Below are 22272 nucleotides of genomic sequence, written 5' to 3' on the forward strand. Positions count from 1 at the left end.
ACAGACAAGTTGGCAAACAGGGACTTGAGCACGCCTTTGTTTGAATATGCATTACCTCCCAAAGGGCAAACAAATTAATGAATATTCACACTCAATCTATAGCCCAAGGCTTCCTATACATTATTCATGCATGAAGCTCGAGACGCAGGCGCATCAACTTTGTCATGGCTAATAATATTTTCATTTTTTAAAATAAACAAACTTGAACTTTGAGCGTTTCGCTAATTTATTTATTTTTATTTCTTTTCACAACTGCACAAAAAAGCAACTATTTCCATGATACTGCACTGTGTGGGTTAGTAAGTATGGAAAAAAATATCAAAATGAATGACTTCACTTGTATATTTTCCAGTGATTCTCCAGTGAGATCAAGCAACAAGAAGTGGAAATAAACAAATTGATAAAAGAAGCCCTTCTGAATCATGGCTGACATCTCATCTCCCTCAGGCTTAAAGGAATCATTCACCCAAAGTGAAAACTCTTTCATCATTTACTCACTTTTTCTGTTTTTCCTTCTGTGGAACACAAAAAGAGAAGTTCTGATGAATATCTTGAACAGTCTTTTCCATGCAATTTAAATAAATGGAGACTGAAGCTTGAAAAAGGACACCAAAGCAATCCTTTCAACTCACGACTCGTGAAAAAAAAACCTCATGCATGTATCATAAAAGCAGTTTATTTAAATCATTATTTACAGATGATCTGCTTACAGGGTCAGTGATGTGAACTCAAGAACTGTTACTAAATGAATCTAATTTATGATTGAACCAAACAGATCTGTGCACTGGTTCAATTGATTCACTGAAATGAAACTTATTCCAAAGAATGATTCAATGACACATTACACATTAATTGTGTTACATAAATCTGGATATTCACAAATTTGGAGAATGAAGCTTGAAAAAGCCCCATAAAAGATCATACACGTGTAATAAAAACAGTATATATGGCTTTAATTCAAGTCATTTGATCAATCAGTCTAATTCAAGAATTATTTAATCCGAATGATGTTGATTTAATAAAAACAACCCCAAAGAATGATTCAATGGCAAATTGCGCATCACTAGTCTCAAACAAAGCTCTTTTAAGTCTTGAAATATATTGTGTAAGTCATATAGACCACTTTCACGATGCCTTTACTGTGATTTTGCATTTTTTTTTTTTTAGCTCGAAAGCTTTGAACAGCTCCCTGTTCATAGTAAATGCTCAGAAAAAAAAAGCATGGAAAACAGTCATAACAAATGAGGAAAATGTTTGGAATGACATCAAGGTGAGTAAATTATTTTTTCTTGTTTTCGAATATACTATCCCTATAAGACTCTCAGAACAAGCTGAGATACAGAAACTCACCACATTTTGACTATCACTTATTTCCAGTCTGCTGTCTTTTCTTAAGAAAATGAGACAAATGCTTATTAAACCAAAGCCCATCACCCTATTATAGGGAGGAGGGCATTGTTTTCCCACCATTAAAGAACTTAGGCCAACAAGAGGACATTCCCCGTTAAAAGGTTTCCTCTCTGGAGGAGAGACAGTTGAGGTGACAGTTTAAAAGCTTCTCTCCTCCCATGAAAATGCGCTACCTTCTTCCACACAATTGCGCGGGCTAGTCAAATTGCATTAGTGATGCTCTTGGTCTTTATATCGTGCCACAATAGGCCTTAAATGTGTTGTGAGTCTATCTGGAAAGCTCTTTGCCACCACCAACAAGGATTCTAGCGCTGTGACATTTTCTGTCACAACACAATCAAATACATTGTCATCAGGGCGATCAATACACACCGATTAACTGGAATCGTAGGTGCAGCTCTTGTGAGATGGAGCTAGTGTAATGAGCCTTAAATATAGCATTGCTCCATCTCTCTATCCTCCAATTGAAAGTAAACAAATAACCATAAATGAAGCCATTGGAGGGTGTCGACATATTAATATGGATGAAAACTGAAGACCATCAATATTTCATATCTTGTCAAAATGATCTGTTACCTCCACCTGGGCTTTGGAGGTCATATATCTCCTTGTGGCGAACAGGATCAGTCTTGGCTAACTCTGATGGGAGGAAAGAATAGATAAGGGATGCATTTATTATATTATAGAAACTTCTAACAGATCTTCATCTTCAATAACCCATTACAATTTATATAACTGCATGCATATACAGTACACATTGTTAATACTTGCAGCAGTCTCAGACCAAATATGAATATGCAAGAAGTCATTATTTTCACAAATAATTGGGGGCTATTAGCATTTGTTTGTTTTGTATCTATGAAAGCTGATCTTATTTTTCGCAATTCCAAATCTAGGGAGGATAATTTTGAAATGGTCTTTGATCCAAATATCTTTAGAAATCCATTACCATTTAAAAGTTTTGGGGGTCTGGAAAGATTGCTTTAAAAGACACTTGTAAAAAAACGTTTATTTTTTTGTTTGATGAAAAATACAGTATAAACTTTACATTGTGAAATATTATTTAAATTAACGGGTTTTTTTTATTTATAATTTTTGAAAATCAAATTTATTTCTGTGATGGCAAAGTTGGATTTTCAGCAGTCTTCAGTGTCACATGATCCTTCAGAAATGATTCTAAGGCTACATTTACACAACAACGGTGTAGTCAAAAACGGAAAAGTGTTTCTCTTGCATTTTTAAAGAGTTTCACATATACACAACAACTTTTTCAAAACAATTCGGGTTTTCACATATTCGCGAAAATGGCCAAAAACGCTGTATTACATATGCCAGACCAGTAGTTGGCATGTAACCTTGTTAGTAAACAGTACCTGTAGGGAAGTGATGATTATATGATGTATATGATGCGTCTCCACTGTTGGTTGTAATATTGACGTAAATCCAAACTGTGCTGAAAAATCATTAGCAAACTCTTCAGCAGTAACAACAGTGCCATGTACTCCGCATTGTTGAGTATGTTTGTTCGCACTTGTCTTTAAAATTGTCACATATGGCGCTTGTCTGCATACCTAACACATATAAGGATGTACATGTTTTCAAAGATTCCCATAACGGTGGCATTTTAAAACTTGCACATTGAAGCCTGTTTGCAAAAATACGTGTTTTCAGTCCCCAAAATGTTTAAAAAATTTTTTTACATTTTGTCCTGTAAACGGCCCCTAATATTCTGAAATATTTCTTATTGCTATTGATGTTGAAAATGTTCATATTTTTGTGAACAGTTTAACACTTCTTTTTTTTAAGGACTCTTTGATAGTTAGAAAGTTCAAAAGAACAGCATTTATTTGAAATATAAATATTTTGTTATATAATAAATGTTTTTACTGTCACTTTTGATCAATTTAAATCATCCTATAGCTGAAAAAAATATATACATTTATTAAAAAGAAAAAAAATCATTAAAACAATTTCTTACAAAAGCAATCATTTGATTTGTAGAGTTTCTTCTTCTCAGAGTTAAGGCAGTGAAAATAACCTAGCTGAAAATAACTATGAATATTAAGAGTGATTAAGGCTAGAGAGATGGAATGCTCCTTTTCCCCCCACCATTTATGTCATATCAGGGTCATTCTAAGAGTCACACACTAATTTGAACACCAATAGATATCAAAGATAATTGCTGTAAGAAACATTCACAAATAAATCAGCCATTATTGGCATCAAATAATGTAAGCTCTTGAAATCCTCAGTGCTTTCAGTAAGGGAGCGGGTGAAACTGCAGCCTGGATTCTATATCTGCTCTGAGCTTCAGGGTAACAGTGAGGATATTTTGCTTTCCATCTATTATAACTATGCAAAATTTCATCCTAACCTGCCAACAGTAAATTTCAGTGATATTTTTTGTATGGGACCAAATGCATTGTGGATGAACAGTGACTGTTAAAACAAATGCATCTTTTCTGCATTTAAATATTTAAGTCGCTTTGTAGTTCATGACTTTCACATATGAACTGAATATGGTATCTTTTTGTGAAGATGTCGAGGTGCGTGCAATAGAGAAGAGAGGAAGGTGAAACGACAGTGGACATTTACACACAAACACACACACACACACACACACACACACACACACACATAAATGATGAATGCCACACTCATGTACTGTATGTAACATGTCAGACTACCATTGCACACTTAATATTTGAGTGACTGGCACGGAGCATACAGGCCAACATTTTTTTTCCTTTTCCAGTATTCCAACAGATTCTATAATAATGCCCCATTTAGATAAATCTAGATTAATATTTCTCCATGTTTATAAACAAAGGGTGTGACAGTAATGGCACATTCTCTTTCTCTCTCTCTCTCTCTCTCTCTCTCTTTCATTCTCTTTGACTATAAGAACTGCATGCCTTAATTGATAAATCGGACAAGCTCTAAAAATAAAACTAACTGTCAAATGCCTTGGCTGGAGAATGTTCTCATTTGCATGACTGCAGAAGGGAGCGTTTGACGGGGTGGAAGGGGTCTCTGCCTGCAGTAGGGCTGAAGCAGTGACTGCACTGCTGGGGAAACCTTCAGATTGACCCATAAATCATTCATGCTTTTCCTTCTGTATCGACACAAAGAATTCTCTCTTCCACCGCTTTAGAGCAGAGCTCAACCAAACAGTACAAGGTACAAAAAAATCACTTACCTCTTTCGAGAAAAGAAAACCTTGTTAGATATTGTTATAAAATAACATATAATAAATAATTTAGATATATTTTAGAAATATACGCTTTGTTATTATTATTATTTATTATTATTATTATTATTATTTACTAATATATATATTTATTTTATACACACACACACAGACACACACACACACACACACACACATATATAAACATATTATATTATATACATTTCATGTACAATTCCAACAATATACACCAATTACAAATCACACTTAACTACAAATTTCTTTTAATAATGATTAATTGGCCAGTGATCTATTATAAAGTAATGAATTCCCGCTGTAAGAGAGGAGTACAACGCGATTGAAGTCTGTTCTCCAGAGATGGGTGTTATTGTTGAGTGATGCAGTGCTGATCTCAGTATAGCTTTAAACCCAACGCAGCATTAATAAATAGGTCATAGAGCTTTTTTACCCTCTGAATTTTTCAGGCTCGGGTTGGCAAATTGAACATAATTAAGGCCCAAGGCAAAGGTTGCACTTTCTTTGAAATAACAGGCTGTGTTGCAGCACAGAGAGGGACAGACAGATAGGAAAGATGCTCCAAGGATCTGTGCAGCTAGGCAAGGCAGCGTCCTTTAAGGACAAAAGAAGATGAGAAGGAAACAGGCAGCCATTACGCCAAAGCCAACAGCTCCAAAGCGCTGAACGTTCCTGCGTGCATTCACTAAGAATGTGCAGTTTAATATGATGTATATTATAACAAATATTTTTCACAAAAGAAGTGTAATTAAAGAAGTGCATGCATAAGGTTTGGATATTTTTTTTCTGCAGCATGTCTGTGTGTGTACCTTTAACATGAAGGGCATGGGGGATGTGTGTGTCAGAAGACATTAGTGTCAGTACCCTTTCTAAGGACAGTACCTGGGCCAGCCTGGGTCATGCCAGCATCATGCCTGCTTTTAGCCAATAAAGATGCAAGCAGATTATACTCAAGCAGGATAAAAGCTTCCTCATTTGCACCAATCAACCGGCTCCACTAATCAGCTGAGAGGAAGCAAGAAGACTTTTCTCTGCACCTGGTCATGCTTAACCTGGACCTGGACTTGGACCTGGACAATATAAGAACACGAAAAGAAACAAGAGCTTAATGAATGTTTAATGATTTAAAATGCCATGTTTTTGGGAAAGAGTGCGCAAATATGGATAACACAAATTTAGATGCATAAAAATCAGCTACACCTTAAGAAAACCACATTTAAAAAGGAATTTTAAAAGTCTTTTTTTTTATTATTATCATTTCGGCAGAGCTACACCAAACAGTACAAGGTACAACAAACAAACCAAAAATCTCTTGCCTCATTTAAGTCTGTAAATTAAGTAAATGAATTAATCATTCAATTAATTAATATAAAAAATAATCTAAAGGCATTTAAAAAATATTTTGGCAGAGTTCAAGATACAAAAAACAGACCAAAAAATAGATTGTTTAGTTTAAGAGATAAATAGTAATAATGAAACATTGACATGAGAAGACTTTGGGCATTTGGGTGATATGGAATACTTTAATGATGCTTTTATGGAGCTATTTTTTCATTTATGCACCTGGTCCCCATTTACTTTCATCGTATGGAGCAGCTCAGACATTCTGCTAAACACCTCATTTTGTGTTCCACAAAGGAAGGTCATAATGGTTTGGATGGTTTTTTTAATTTGATTTTTGGGAGAACTATCCCTTTAAGCCGCATTTAAGGTTTTTAGTAGAATGTAATGGGAAGGACATTGAACGATTTGCTCTCTATTTGGCAGCCCCAGCTGGGTTAAATGCCTCTTCCACATCCTCAGAAAATTAATGGCAGAAAATCTCAACCTGAAGGCTTTGATCCGCCATAGGGCGCCTGGGCCCTGATTAATATGCAACATTATTAACTGTCTGTGGGAGCCAACGAGCACACAAACACACAGTCATGAAAGCATGCAGACGCACATGCACGAGCACTGCGTATTTTTACACACCTTTACAACGGTATGAAGCAGTATTTGTACACACTATTTTTAACCTTAAATTTATTAGTTAATTACATTAGATCTCTTCTATTTCAAATCACCTTCTACTTTAGTTGAGAATATATAAACACACAGTCAGGGAGAGATTAACTGAAGATTCGGTGCACTTTAGGCTGAACGCATTTTGCCAAACAGAGATATTATTTGGCTTTCATTATCCATTGTGTGTCAGTGTGTATGGAACGAACAGGAGATGAATGACAAAGAGAGCACGGAAGATGGAAAATTGGAGGCAAACTGAACGGAAAAATGGAATAAGAGGAAAAGAGGGAGTGACAAGGACAGAGAAAGGCAAAGAAAGAAAGACACCATCATGTTCCACCCCTCCTCCCCTCCGTCTCTCCAGCTCACATGCCGAATGTGTGCAGGGGTCATGATAGCGGCATAAAATAATGACTGTGTGTTTAAGCACACAGGAACACGTGAGTGAGGGACTGAAAAATAAATGGAGAAATTTGATTTCATTATCATGGTATCACTTTAAAATAGAGAACATATGTTCATAATTAACTATGACCTTTCCCTCAAAAAAAATCCTAATTTGCTGCTTATTAATAAAGTGTCTTTGTGCGTGTGTGTGTGTGTATAAAAAGATATAGTTAAATAATAATAATAATAATAAAACCATAAAGAATTATTACTTAAAAGTAAAAATTTAATTTGAAGAAAAAAATCTAACTTTTATTTCAGCCAATATTTCTCTTTTTCCTACAGTTTAAAACTAAAGCTGAAATAAAATCAACAAAAACTATATAGACATATTAACAAAGAAAAGCAATAAAAGTGACATAACAACAAAATTATATGGCAATAAAATCATACATATTTTGCAATAGTTATGTTGTCATATATTTAGTTATATCAAAAATTATATCTGGTGTCTGAATAATTTTCGGTTAGACTGTATATAAATTGAACTGCTCAACTCTTCAAATGCAATTTAATAATTATTTTAATTAGTTACCTCCATCTGTAATTAAAATGAACTGCATTTAGGCATGACTTCCACAGCCTTTTCTTTTGAAATCATAATTCTCTCAATATAAATATTGCCTGCACTTAAAAAAAAAAGAATCTGTGACATTTACGGTAAAATACCGTCAGCTGTGGTTGCCAGAACTTCACTGTAAAAAATATGGTAGCAGCATTTTAAGTTTTACAGACTTAACTTAAATTTACAATAAAATACCATATTTCATTAACTGATGTAATGTTAATAAACCAACATATTGAAGTACTAATATCTGTTTTGAACCATTGTAATGATAACCACCAAAAATTGGTGGTGATGAGAAAGTCTAATGATGAACCAAATCTCATCACATACAGCTTTTCTATGAGCTGAGGAGGGCATGACTTATATAGAAGGTGCACAGTGTCATTCACACTAACATTAAACCCCATTATGGTGACACATGATACTGAAATAATGCAATAAACATTAATTTAACAACATTAGAAGTAAGATTAAACTCTAATGTACACAACTGATAAGAAAAAACTAAGAAGAAACATGAAAAAAAAAAACATGCTGGGAATTCTGGGAGGGTCAATTTATGTTTTGTCACTGTACATTATACAATGACTTCTTTTTCACTTCCAAAAAACTTGTTTTTAACAGAATTTTACTGTAAAATAACATTAAAAGTTATTACATTTTTTCACCGAATATAGTATGGAAACTTACAGTTAACAGATTTTTACTGTAGCATTTTTAAAGTCTTTTACTGTTAAAATAACAATCATTTTATACAGTGTGCAAATGCATCTATAATGTTTGAGATTACTCTGTATTAAAATACAGAATTTCTGTGAGGTGCAGAAAATGGCAGCTGCTCTTTATTTCCAGATAACCGCCATGATTAGAAGAGGAAAAACGAGCCAATCCTGCATAAATTATCCACCATTATTATGTGGGTGAGCAGCGTTTCGGCTTCAGTTATCTAGGTCATCCCACGACGGCTTAGTGAGTTTTCATATGGCACAGCTATGTTTAGGTAAACCACACACATGCAGAATCTTGCAGAACCATAAAATAAATTCAGCACAGATCAACAATGAGCTGCTGATTTATACCGTATGGACACTGTAATTGCATCAAATTAACATATAGCACAAACAAAGACAGATTTCGGGATTTGGGCACAGTGGCAGAGAAGCTGGCCCCTGAGGTTCAGGCCCACAGTGCCACTACTGATGATATTGCTTGGTAATATGCCTGCTGAGTTTGACCTCTGTCTGCTGTCACAATGTCATATGCTATCTGCCCTATACTGCCTGCTATTGCTCTCCTTCTCACCATCTCTCTTTTTCTCTCTCTGTCCTTCCCTTGGCAGCAGATGCACTGCATGCATGCCAAGACTACGGGCAGGCGCCATGATGGACAGATGGAAAGGGGACGCTCAACAAGTGTAAAGTGCAAAGGAAGTTAGCTGGAGCAGCGCTGTGCACAGAGAGAGAGAGAGAGAGAGAGAGAGAGGTGGAAGAGTGTGAGTACCTGTACCTGCAGATGGCTGGCAGGCCCAAAGGGCCCTACTGTCATTACGCTCTCTCGGCATGGAAGAAAAACAGTTTTATCCAGAGCCCTGAAACTCAGGCAGCTGCTCTCTGTGCCATGGGAATCTAGCCAGCCTCGCCACAGACCCAAAGCTACATCGCTCACCGAGGCGGACAGCAATGCAAAATTATCATCCAACCTTGTTTACTTCAATCAAGACTCACAGTTTTATTCAAAAATTCAAAACAAATCAAAAGTTAATAAAAATATAGAAATAGAAATTAGTTCTCATTTTACAGTAAACATATCTAAAACTAATTCCTTAAGAAAAAAAACTGTGATAGCATAATGTTAGTATCAATTAATAATTTGTATAAAGTATGTTAATACTATATATTTGTGCAGTTGACAGATGCTTTTATCCAAAGCAGCTTACACTGATTTATATATTAGTTCATGTGTTCCCTGGGAATAAAACCCATGACCTTAGTGTTGCAAGCACAATTTCTCTACTGTTTGAGCTAGTTTTGTTCTTGTTTTTTATATATATATATATATATATATATATATATATATATATATATATATATATATATATATATTATATATATATATATATAATATATAAATATATATAAAACTGTCAAAACTGTTATCATGAAAGTTATTTCTGTGGTTAGTTAAGGACACCAATCATGTACCCAAACAAAACGCCAATACAAATGTTGTACATATAAAATGTGAATTATTTATATTGTTGTGCATTTAATACTGACAAACTGCTGCAGACAAAGAAATGGCAATATTCCTCTGTATACCTGTAAACTTAACCACAAGTGATGACATTACACTTTTATTCTAATAAAAATGAACACGTTTATCAGAAATATAAGAAGAGAAGATTATGAATGAAGTGATACTTAAAGTAGGTGGTAAAGTTGGCAAACGGTTAACAGACTCCTAAAACCAACCGCTTCAACTTAAATCAAATCTCAGAGCATACAAAAGTCCATTACAGGAAATTAGAAAGAGCGAACATCTAGGAGAGGGCTTCATTCACTTTTATCGAGTCGGAGCACTTGCCTTTGGTGCGTTGTGTACCTGTCAATGAACTGCAATTCAGAGAGGACTGCTGTCCTGACAAATTGCTGCGTGTTAATGCGCTTTCTCCCTCGCTCAGCCAGGGCCCTGGGGCATGCTGGGATGCATGGACAGACTCGATCTCGCCCTCAGGAACAATGCAAAGAAAATGTCACAGGCCTAGTTGGAGTTTAATGCATTGCAAAGCCTGTATAGATGTAATCGAACATAATTCAGATCTGTGTTACAGCTGTGAGGGGCTTTGTTAGCTATGTGCTTTTATGGTCTGATTAAATTTAGAATTTGCATTCATTTATTACATTAGAAAGAGGAAAGAAAAGCAATCATTTCAATTCCACCCCCTCGAAAAATCTATTTTCCGCATGCCGACAAGGTAAAGACAGACTTTATCTTGCACCCAAATGGTTTGTATAGGCAAAATAAACACAGATAGAGGAAGCTTCAGCATGCTGCCAGTGTTTTCCTGCAAAAAAAATGAAGGAAAAATTAGAAAAAAAGAACAAAGCACGCGCGCTACACAATCAGCCATGTGTGAAGTACGCAAGCACACCTCTCTAATTCACCGTTCAGTCTGGCAGCATGGGCAGCGCCAGTGATTTCTCTGAGCCGCCGCTCGGGCTTCCTTGTTATCTGCAGTTTGAATGCAAACAAAGCCGGCAAGCTCCGCCACCCCCCTCTATCCCCCCAGGCTTTCCTCGCCAGATAAATGGGGAAGGATACATCCTTAGGCCTAGATGACGTCCAAAGACCTCACCCTGACAAATCCTTCACGGGGAGCCAGACCCACAACCTCCATATGCACCTCGAAAGATAATTTGTGCGGCGAGTGAATCAATAATGCAACAGTAAATTCATTTAAACACACATTACTGATCCCGTTTAATTAATGGCACCTCCACTGCAATTTGTCAGTGTCACACACAGTCATGCCTTTGATATTTATACCAATGTTCAGTTTTCTCTCTGCAGGACAACCCCTGACTAATGCTAATCCTTAGCATGAGCTCCCACATCGCAGAATTAGATAGTGCAGCCTGAAAAAGACAACGTTTCTGTGAAGCGAAAGCAGTGGAAAATAATTTACAATGTAAATCACATTAAAAATAATAAAAAGAAGAGAAATATATATAAAAAAGTTAAATGGTGAATATCTAATTAATGCAAACAAATACGAGCCGCCTGGTCAAATGCTTCAGAGATTATAAAAACAGCAATTGGTTGTGCTACATGCTTTAAAACAGCATAACCCTGTGAATAGCTCTCTACTGTATGTATCTATAGCCTTAAAGGGATAGATCACCCAAAAATGAAAATGTTATGTTTATCTGCTCACCCGCAGGGCATCCGACATGTAGGTGACTTTGTTTCTTCAGTATGAAACTAAGAACAGTCCTGAGCGCATCCTGAATGCGTTCTCAACAGCCAGCGCCTGACATGTCTTCTTCTTCTTCTTGCTTTATAGTAGATCGCAACTTTATAAGCTCAGGACACGCTCAGGACACCCTAAAATGAAAATTCTGTCATTATTTATTCATCTTCATATTATGGAACTTTCTTTCCAGCACATATGCAGCAAAAATGACATGAAAAGTGAAATTTGTTTTGTCATACATATATAAATTTTAATATTGATTTTGACTTTATCTCATGAAGACAACTTAGTACACATCAACTTATCACATGTTTAAAGTTATCACATATTATGACTTTATATCCCATAAATCGGAACTATGACACACCAGCTGGTAATTATGAGTTGAAATTGACATTATTATTATTACAAATATTAAACTTTTTATCTCATAATTATGACTCAGTATTTCATCATTTTGTCTTTTCATCTCATAATTTGCAATAATAATAATAATAATAATAATAATAATAATGAGATACTAAATCGTAATATGAGATAAAAAGTAAAAAAGATAAAATTTCTAATTTATGTCTCATAAATATGCCTTAGTGTATATAAATTTGACTTTTTGTCACATAATTATGACTTGGTGTGTGTGTGTATATATATATATATATATATATATATATATATATATATATATATATATATATATATATATATATATATATATATATATGCTGAAGTTCAAACCAAACATCAGAATGGGGAAGAAAGGGGATTTAAGTGATTTTGAACGTGAAATGGTGCGAGACAGGCTGTTTTTTTTTTTAGTTTTTCAAATACTACAGGGATTTTCAATCACTACCATCTCTAGGGTTTACAGAGAATGATGAACACGAAAACTGCCTTGTTGATGTCAGAGGTCAGAGGAGAATGGGCAGACTGGTTAGAGATGATAGAAAGGCAACAGTAACTCAAATAACCACTCGTTACAACCAAGGTATGCAGAATACCATCTCTGAACACACAACACATCCAACCCTGAAGCAGATGGGCTACAGCAGCAGAATGTCATAAAGCTCAAATCATCTCAGACTGGTTTCTTGAACATGACTATGAGTTCACTTTACTCAAATGGCCTTCAAAGTCACCAGATCTCAATCTAATAGAGCAGCTTTGGGATGTGGAGGAACAGGAGGTTCACATCATGGATGTGCAGCCGACAAATATGCAGCATGCTATTATGTCAATATGGACCAAAATCTCTGAGTAATGTTTCAAACACCTTGTCGAATCTATGCCACTAAGAATTAAGGCAGTTCTGAAGACAAAAGGGGGGTCCAACCCGGTATTAGCAAGGTGTACCTAATAAAGTGGTCATTGTGTGGGTACTTTAAGTGGGTACAGATGAACACAGTTAAAAAAATATTCTTCAAAATGCTGCATTTCACACAATAAAGTAGGTCATACAGGTTTGGAAAGACATGAGGTGAGTAAAAGATGATATCATTTTCATTTTTGGGTGAATGATATATATAAATACTCAAAATATGGCATCAATATGCAGAATATGAAACCACAGGCTTTGATTTAAAATTATATTGCTAAGAAAAGAAAACTGAGGTAAACTCCATTTTGGCAAAACTATCGCCACTTTGTTCTTCTTAGAACAAAGAATGTACCAACAATAAGCACAACTGCAGAGCTAACTTGACTGTGCTCAAAAAGTACTACTTATAGTATGTCAATCACTATTGGTAATACTGATGATATCTTGTGGCAGAGTTATTTTTAGTGAGGCAGAAATGTGACACTAAGAAAAACACCTGAAGCTATACTCTCACATGTGCTGTTCTGTCAGTTCTGTGGCTACAAAGCTTGCAAGAGGGTTCGAACAGCCTTAAGTATGCTATCATGGCGTCTCTTGTGTGGGGCTTTTTATTTGTCGTCGTCAGGTTAATGAGCCCACCAGCCCACTTGATGTCGAGAGGCCTGCCACAAAGACGCGTCTCATTAGAGGCTGTCTGGCACTGCGCGCAGAGACAAAAAGCACATTCACCCACTCTGAATACCGTCATGCTCCCCATTGCTGCCAGCCTGTAGCGCTGCACCCATGGCATCCATCCCGCAAGCACACGTCCTGGCTCTCAGCCAGTACCACCTCAGCCCTCTTCTGCATGAGAGAGTGCCCGGCGGGGCTTGGCCAAGCAGTGGCTGCAGGGGAACGTAGTGGGCACACGGCAGAGCTGGCACTGAGCCAGCGGCTGCAGCCCATCCCTGTTCGCTGCAGCGACAGCTTAAGCTCCACGTGCATTAACTCCCCCTTCAGTGCCAGAGAGAAGGTTCGCTATTGTGTTCTCAAACACACACTGGACAGTGTGTGTGTGTGAGAGAGGGAAGGAATCAAGTGACTATAATCAGTCAGTTACTCTAAGAGCAGTTACAGTTACAGTCTAAGAGCCATTATCTCCTGAGAGGGGATCAATAGTGAAAGATAGGAAATTTGGCCTATCCACTGTACTGCTGTGACGTTATCAGCCTGCAAGCAGGAGCACCCCCCCCCCCCCCTTCACCAAGCCCCACAGTGGCATGCTGGGAAAATAGGAGATATTCTGAATCTGGCCAGACGGTTTCTGAGACTTTAGCTTTAAGTATATGATTTTAAATATGATAATACCAAAAAATTTATCAAATTGCGCTTCTGAAAGTCATATAAAAATTGCAGCTGAATCAGTTTCTACTTCAACAATATAACCTATTTACCTGTGTGTGTGTGTGTGTGTGTGTATACACATACATATTAGTGCTGTCAAACGATTAATCCCGATTAATTGCATTCGAAAAGAAATGTTTTTGTTTACATGTATGTGTGCTGTGTATATTTATTATGTCTATATAAATGCACACACGTTATGTTTAAATATTTAATATATTTATTTATAAAATAAATTATATGAAAATAAACATATACATCTAAATGTATGTAAATATTATATTTTCAAAATATATACTGCAAGTTTGTGTATTTATACATACATAATAAATATACACGTGACACAACACACACATATATAATGTACACAGAAACTTTTATTTTGGAAGTGATTAATATGTATATGTATGTATGTATGTATGTATATATATATATATATATATATATATATATATATATATATATATATATGAGAGAGTATATACATGTATATACATATACAGAGCTGGTTAGATTACTTATAAATTTGAATCTGTTACTGATTCCAAATTACATGCCAAAAATCATAGTCAGTAACAGTAATGTGATCCATGACATGACACATTTTAGGTAATGGAATCAGACTACTTTTTGGTTACTTTTAGATTGCTTTTGACCCAAGTCATTTATCACATTGACTTAAATAGGATTATATTATAATCAACAAACAAATAACAATATATATTCCACTTATTGTTATTAACAACACAAAGTGCATTAACATTACATTACATCAAGGTCTCCCAAACTTGGGGTTCGACCAGGAACTGTAAGGGGTTTGTGAGTTTAATGAAAAGCTAATAATAAATTAAATCATACAAATTTTAAATTAAAATAAAATAATAATAACATCAATCAAAAAAAACAACAACAACAAAAAAAATATATGTGAAACTTCAATAAAAATTTTTTTATCCTGCATTACATGTAAATTAAAAAAATAATAAGATTTTGTGGATTTTATGTTTTTGAAAGACAACAACTTTCCAAAGCTAAAGTAATACTACCTACCTACTTACACATATTCATACATACAGAATTTACATACTGTACATAATACTGTATATAATATATTTATATGAAAATGTAATGACATTTTCTATACAATCTTTTGACATATTTTTTTAAAATTTACTCTTTTATGATAAAGGGCTACTGATTATAGTATGTGCAAACTGAGAGAAAAATACAGTCATTCAACATGTCAAATTCATGAAACTGCCTCTTCAAACCATCGACCAGCTTCAGAAACTGAACCTGCTAAAAATACAGACAAGCTGTACTTAAGAACTGCACATAAATTAATATACTTCATAAATCAACTATAGTATCTTTCAAAATATGTGCCTGGAAGAGCTTCTGCACCTTACTCTCTTCCACAATTTATAGAACGTGGGCCGAAACAGCTGAGCTGACTGCAGTGATGTCACTTGCACTGATGGAATGCTTTGTTCCTCAGTGTGTGCGCATGCCACCTGGGTCTGAGCAAGAGCTGCGAGATGCACACTGTGTGTGCTGCAAGATGGCTGATGCTCCATTCAATTACACCAGCCACTGAAGGCTCACGCAATGAATCCAAACGCTGTTCAAAAATACAGGCACGTCTTATTGTATATCTGCTGTCTAGTGTTAGCCCCAGTGGATGCTCAATTATTTTAAATCTGACTTAAAAGTGAGCTTTATGTATATGAAATTGCAATTCAATTTCAAAGCGCTTCCATTCCAACCCTCAGTGAGTTGGAGTGTGTATCTGTTGGTAAATGCAGTAGGAACAGCAGTAAAGGTAGCTGAAGCATTAATGGGGAATTATACTCATATATTTTTAGTAAGCCTTTGGGCACTTCCAGTGTCCCTAAAAGAACATGGTTGCTAGGCAACCATTATTGTTGCCATGGAGATTCACGTGTTGGCAGCTGCTGCAATCAGCATTAACTCAAGGCACATATTCTCATTCCAGTAGTCAGGCGTTTGCAAGGCAACTAGGACAGCAAGTGACTAGGATAGTAATCGCATGGAAACATATGTTCGCCCATCATTCACTGCATTAATAGCATCATAAATGGCCAAAATAATCACCGTAGTTTGGTGCAAATAATGGCTGGTAGAATAAAAAATCACTTTAATGTCTGACACCCCCATATTAATTTGGTTTATGGTTTGCACCCCTTTTGGCTATAAAGACAACTTGTGCTTAATAAAAAATACTGCATATGATGAAAATAAATAAAAACGAAATGTGCTAAAAATGTGCTTCACATCTAAATAAACCAGTTCTATTGAAGTCAAAAATATTATATAAAAAGACTAACTCAGCCTGACTACATTAATTAAACCAACTAATATGATTTTATTTCTACTACATTAAGTACAAATACTGAAAGCATCTGCTTTTACAGTGTAAATCACAGTAATTCTCTTCGCATATGTATATTTAATCATTTTAATAATTAAAAACAATGCATCAATTAGATTTCAATTAAAAACCAAACCTCAGTCAAATGTCTTGCTTTTACAGAATGCATGCAAAATCCTTTACAACCACATACAGCATAAATCTGTCATCAATTCATTTGAGTTTAGCTTAAGCCTTTAGATCCTTTAGCGGACCCACCAAAGCACATGAAGATTCGGTAGCGCATGTGGGCGGATGTGCAATGCGAAGCCTGAGCTGCAATTGAAATTTCCAGCCCCTTTGGTTCTATCTGTCTATTTGTTTATGCTGACAAATTGACTATTTCCAGTGGAACTGCGTTAGCCAGTTGTACAGCATTTCAAAGGCTGTGGGGGATAAGTGATATTTTCAAAAGATTAAATTGTTTGTTGCAAAGCTGTATGCAAACCTATTGAAACAATTGAGGCATTGGATGAACTACAGCAATGCAGAACACACACACACATACACAGAAAGTGTAATAACTGTTATTTGGGGTGCTGATTTATCTGTCACTTTTCAGGTGACATCTAACAGATGCATTGTAATAAAATGACATATATTTAGTAGAGAGATATTCCCATGCTCCAAGTCTACTGTCGCTGCTGAATACCTTGATATTTACCTGTGATATAGTTTAATGCTAAGGAAGGTTAGATGAGATTGCAGTATGAAAAGTGCTTAAAATTTTCTTTCATAGGAAAGAAAGTATGAAAAATAAACCTTTAAAGGATAGTTTACTCACCCTCACGTCGTTCCAAATGTATAGGACCTTCTTTCTTCTGCAGAACACAAATGATAATGCTTCAAGACCTTTTAAAGAGATTAAGAACAACATTATAACTCATCGAATTCAAGACGTGATGACAGAATTCTCATTTGCAGGTGTACTTTGCTTTTAAGAAGATACAGTATATTATCACTTCCATTCCATTTTGTTATGTAAATTTTAGCCTACAGCATCATACAGTTTGATAGTGTTTAAGCAGACTTTTGATATAAACATCAGTATTCATGCAATTTTTTATATGTATACTGTGCAGTTTAAGTAAGGAATGAACCAGAGTTTTTTTTATGTTCTATTTAAATGTTATTTACTTCTCTGCAAAAAACTAAGATCATTTTGACACAAAGTAAAATTTGCAATGCAAAATAACTGTTTTTATTTCCAAGATGATTATAGTAATGCACAGTAAACACTAAACTAGTATCTTTTTCTGAACATGGGCTAATTCTAAAGAGCCTCATCTGATTATTTTCATGTGCAAATTTGCTAAAATACATTAGAAATTCAGGAACGGACTTAAAAATCTCTTTTAAAATTTTCTCTTATAACAAAATTCTTTCCCGACCACTTCAGTCCTTGGATATAAACAATGGGTAATTTTTTGCCAGGTGAGTTAAGTGCATGTGGACAGGTCAGAGCTGGTCACTACTTTACAATTTCTCCCTTACTTTAATTGCCAGTCAAAAAACTGATGCTGGCAGGGAAATAAAAGCAGAGACTGGCTGTTAAGAACAAACTGTAATGGCCTTTATTGTCTGTTCTTTCTTTTTGACATTTAACAGCTCAGTGTGAGAGCGGCTAGTAGATCAGATGCCTCAACATGTATGTTTGACCTCAAGAGATGTAGGACAGAAGAAGCCCAAACACAGTCATGTCCTTTCTTGACCTGTAAGGAAAAAGCAAAAAAAGAAAGGTGACAATGGTTCATGCATATGAATGGTAAACACAGATTTATTTAGAATGTGAGTGAGTATAAAGCCCAGTGTATCATGGATACTTTATATAAAACTACAAAGCTTAATCACAATCAGTGTGCACAGATTGAGCCTAGTGCACAGTATACAATATGTGAAGGGCAAAAGCACCTAAAATAAACTTCAGGGGCCTGTAGTGCATTCTGATTGGTTTGTACAGCCTGACCTGACTCCACTCCTATACCTATAAATCCTCTAAAGCAGCACTCATTGGGAGTTTTAACAGCTTATTAACAACTAAATTAGGTCACAGTGGGAGAGAAGGGGAAACAGACCTTAGTTATGTTCTTTCACATGGATGAGGACTGTAACTTTTACAGACCATTGTGAAAAACGGAAGACTCCCCTCCCAGTCGAGCTGAGAGCAGAATGTGGAGGGTGAGGAACACAAATCTTAACCGGGACTTCATAAACATCACTCCATCACTGACCTGCTGCTGTTTGCTCAGCACAGAGAGATATACAGTATACAAACACTCAGGAGTGAAAATAAATTCCACATTGTAGATTAGCAAGGCTGAAAGAGTCTGATGCTTAAACACAAATATGCTGATTTTTTTCAAATATTCTTCTTGAAATAAATAAAAAATTATTCAATTTTTGCTTATGATGATTTAGACAATATATTGCATATGAAAAACAAACCTAATGTTGCATTAAATTGCAAAAAATACAAATCATTCACGTTGGATGTTTTTCTACACATTAAAATTTTAATAAATGTCGAGATTTGACTGACCATTATAGTATGCACTCTGTTCGTTATTTGCAATTGAGGAATGCAATTCTAAAGGTCAGATCTCCTCAAAAGCATGGATTTACATGCTCACAAATATTCAGCTCACAAAATCAATTACCTAGCAGGATAGTTTATCTGAAGAGCATTTCAAGATAATATTCCATGTGCCAGACAGAGTCAACGTACATGTTAAGTGATTTAAAAGAGAGAGAAAAAAAGACGCAAATTTAGTGGGTTTTATTTTTTTCAATCGTACAGAATGTGACGATGGCTCGGTCGGTATTGGAGGAAGCTGAGCCATACCCCTCATCTAACCACAATGCGTTTGATTTGTGACGGAAGCTCAGCAGTTTCGCAGTCTTTATAACGGTATTGTTATGCAACTTACTTCTTACCTTTAAGAATAATGCACGCTAAATTTGCAAAAATATATGCAATTTAAATAAAAGCACGCGTCAGCGTCTCGTCTTTCAAGTTGTGTGATTTGAACGCAACATGCACCATTTTGGTAAACTAAGGGAAAACAACGCACCTGCGTACATTTATATTATTAATGCACAAACTACATTGCATAATCGTTCGAACAATTATTTACATGTACTAAAGTGTTTAATATAGTATCAGATAACTATTTGAAATGTTGTGACATTCTAGCTTGTGTTAACCAGTTTACAGGTTCAGTACAAAGTTTTATACTACACTTAGCTGCAACTTAACATAAATTCAATAGGCTACATTAATACTCTGATTACAGGCTACGACATTTCGTTAAAATACGTTAACAATTGATTTCTTTTTTAATTAAATTGGTAAAGATATGAAAAATGAACCCTGCTTTCCAGTCATTTCAACTGATGCTTCATGGTCTATTAAAGATGTTTCATGGTCAGTGCAATAATATTGTCAACACAATTCATCGCTGTTAAATATGATGCGACATTAAAAACATGCCATCTCTAGTATGACAAGAAAACTAGCATAAACAATAACTAATCCGTCGTGAATATTTTTAGAATGATTTTGGGCCTGTGGAGAAAGATCTCATTAACTCTTTCAGGCGTAATTTACATTGTTAAGATAGTTTCCTTTTATCTTTTGAAACCACGACAGCACTGACTTGTACAAAAATGAACATGCACTAAAACATTTTTAAGTCGCGTGTTACGGTTAAAAACGTGTAATCTTTGATAAACATACCTTAAACCCTTCTTTATGAGCTAATGCAAAATAGTCTGCTGCACATCTCTACATTTAAACGTCTAAAAATTCTGCCTTACTTGAGAGCGAATATTTGAAGTCCTTTCATCCAGGAAAAGATGATCATTGGCTCCGTTTATTTCTAACATATACGTCTTATTCATATAGTCTACAACATAGGAAGTCCAACTGGCCCATAACACTCGTAGTACCAGATTTTTCCTGAGAAACAGGGCCCCATGGCCAACCTAGATTAAAAAAACGTTTATCTGTTTTGAAGTGCGGAACAATAGGTGATGCCCTGTGACCCCGCGGAGCCTCGACCTCGCGCAGGGTCATTGTGGTGCACAGGGAAAGGGGGCTTTGGGGCCTGAGACCCAATGCACTGACCCGGAGCTTCGCCATTCATGCTGCCTCGCTGTGGTTGCCTGCAGCATCTATTGTTTCAGTACGAACAATGGCGTTTTCCCAGGGAAAATAAGCTCTTTAAAATTCCCTTTAAAGTTGCAGCACGACAGTAGCACGAGTGGCTGCTTTGGAGGGTTTGATGCACAAGGAAATTCATTGCATATTAATCAAAAAATGTATCATATCTTAGTTTTTTTCTCTCCTTTGAGCAAGTTATTAAATCTACCTGCCAGTTTGTTTTCCATCGCAGACAGAAACGTTATGATCACAAAAAGTGTGATAAAAATAAAGACTAACCTCTGTAGCCCCTCCTCAAAGTAAATTTCATTACCTTAAACCGTTAGCGCGGACAAACACAAACGACAGTAAAACTTTACTCTCATTTTGTCCGTTTTGTATTTCGGTGTTGTTCCTTAGCTTCACGTGTCGATGGCTAAAAAAAATAAAAATAAAATAAAAATAAATCCGTTTACATGACAGACAACTACGCTACTTTGATTAATTATTAATGCTGCATCACTTCTCACTGGCTTTTTTTGAAGAACCAAAAGCATTTCTATTAAAAAAGTACTAAGACACATTAGATAAATTAATCCACAATCCTTCATGTTTTTCTGTAATATTCAAACAGAAAGATAGCCTATAGTCCACATTTCATTCAAGTTATATATGCTTAAAAAAAAGAAAATAAAAACTTTTTTACTGAAAATTTCTGATTCTGTTCTATGTGCGGAATGATAACAACTGCACGTGCGGAAATTATATAATTATAATTTGGGTTTAAAGGTTACTGCAGGCAATAGGCTAAAGTACTACAGCCTGATTGGCTGTGAATTGAATCTTCTTAGTTTCCTATATATTTAAAATTATGAAACAAATGAGCCTTAAACTATGAGTTATCGTTTCTCAACTGATTCCAGTACGGTGAAATACAATGTCATTTGTTTTTCCAAATGATTCATGGGAAGCAAGAAACGTACTCTGACAAACAGTGAGCCTGAGCAATGATTCCTCCATATAACTTGGACCACAGTGGCGTCGTAACGGACAAACGTGCTGAATGGGACAAAATGCGTTCAAAACACTAACGCACAATGTGAACCAGTAGCCTAATCTAAAATGAGATTATCGCTCAGGCAACACAACTGAGTTTTATTTAATGCACTGATAAATGTAATATGAGTGATATATATATACATTAGACATCACGGGTCGGGTCTTCAACGATATAAAAGCTTGATGTTTTTGTTGAGAGGTCTATTGCAATTTGAAATTTGCAACTGTGTGTGTGTGTGTGTGTGCGCGCGCGCGCGCGCGTGCGAGGGCGAGATCGAGAAAGAGAGGGAGAGATTTAACTCATTATAATGC

General features: G+C 35.7%; 2 long non-coding RNA genes across 2 annotated transcripts in view; one reads left to right on the top strand and one right to left on the bottom strand.

The window, feature by feature from the left end:
• LOC113042469 (uncharacterized) overlaps positions 1-9596 on the top strand; it is a 32865-nt gene extending 23269 nt beyond the window's left edge. The window contains exon 3 of the long non-coding RNA XR_003275582.1: positions 8998-9596. This is a non-coding gene — a long non-coding RNA (uncharacterized LOC113042469). The remainder of the gene's footprint in view (positions 1-8997) is intronic.
• On the bottom strand, positions 4831-20832 carry LOC113042468 (uncharacterized). Its single transcript, XR_003275581.1, has 7 exons — positions 20577-20832; positions 18836-18918; positions 18420-18472; positions 17545-17612; positions 10810-11762; positions 10260-10722; positions 4831-5706 (listed from the first exon to the last, which is right to left on the bottom strand). It is a non-coding gene; the product is annotated as an uncharacterized LOC113042468 (long non-coding RNA).
• Between the last annotated feature and the right edge of the window lie 1440 nt (positions 20833-22272).

Source organism: Carassius auratus, chromosome 24 (genome assembly GCF_003368295.1).
Source record: "Carassius auratus strain Wakin chromosome 24, ASM336829v1, whole genome shotgun sequence".
Classification (NCBI taxonomy): domain Eukaryota; kingdom Metazoa; phylum Chordata; class Actinopteri; order Cypriniformes; family Cyprinidae; genus Carassius; species Carassius auratus.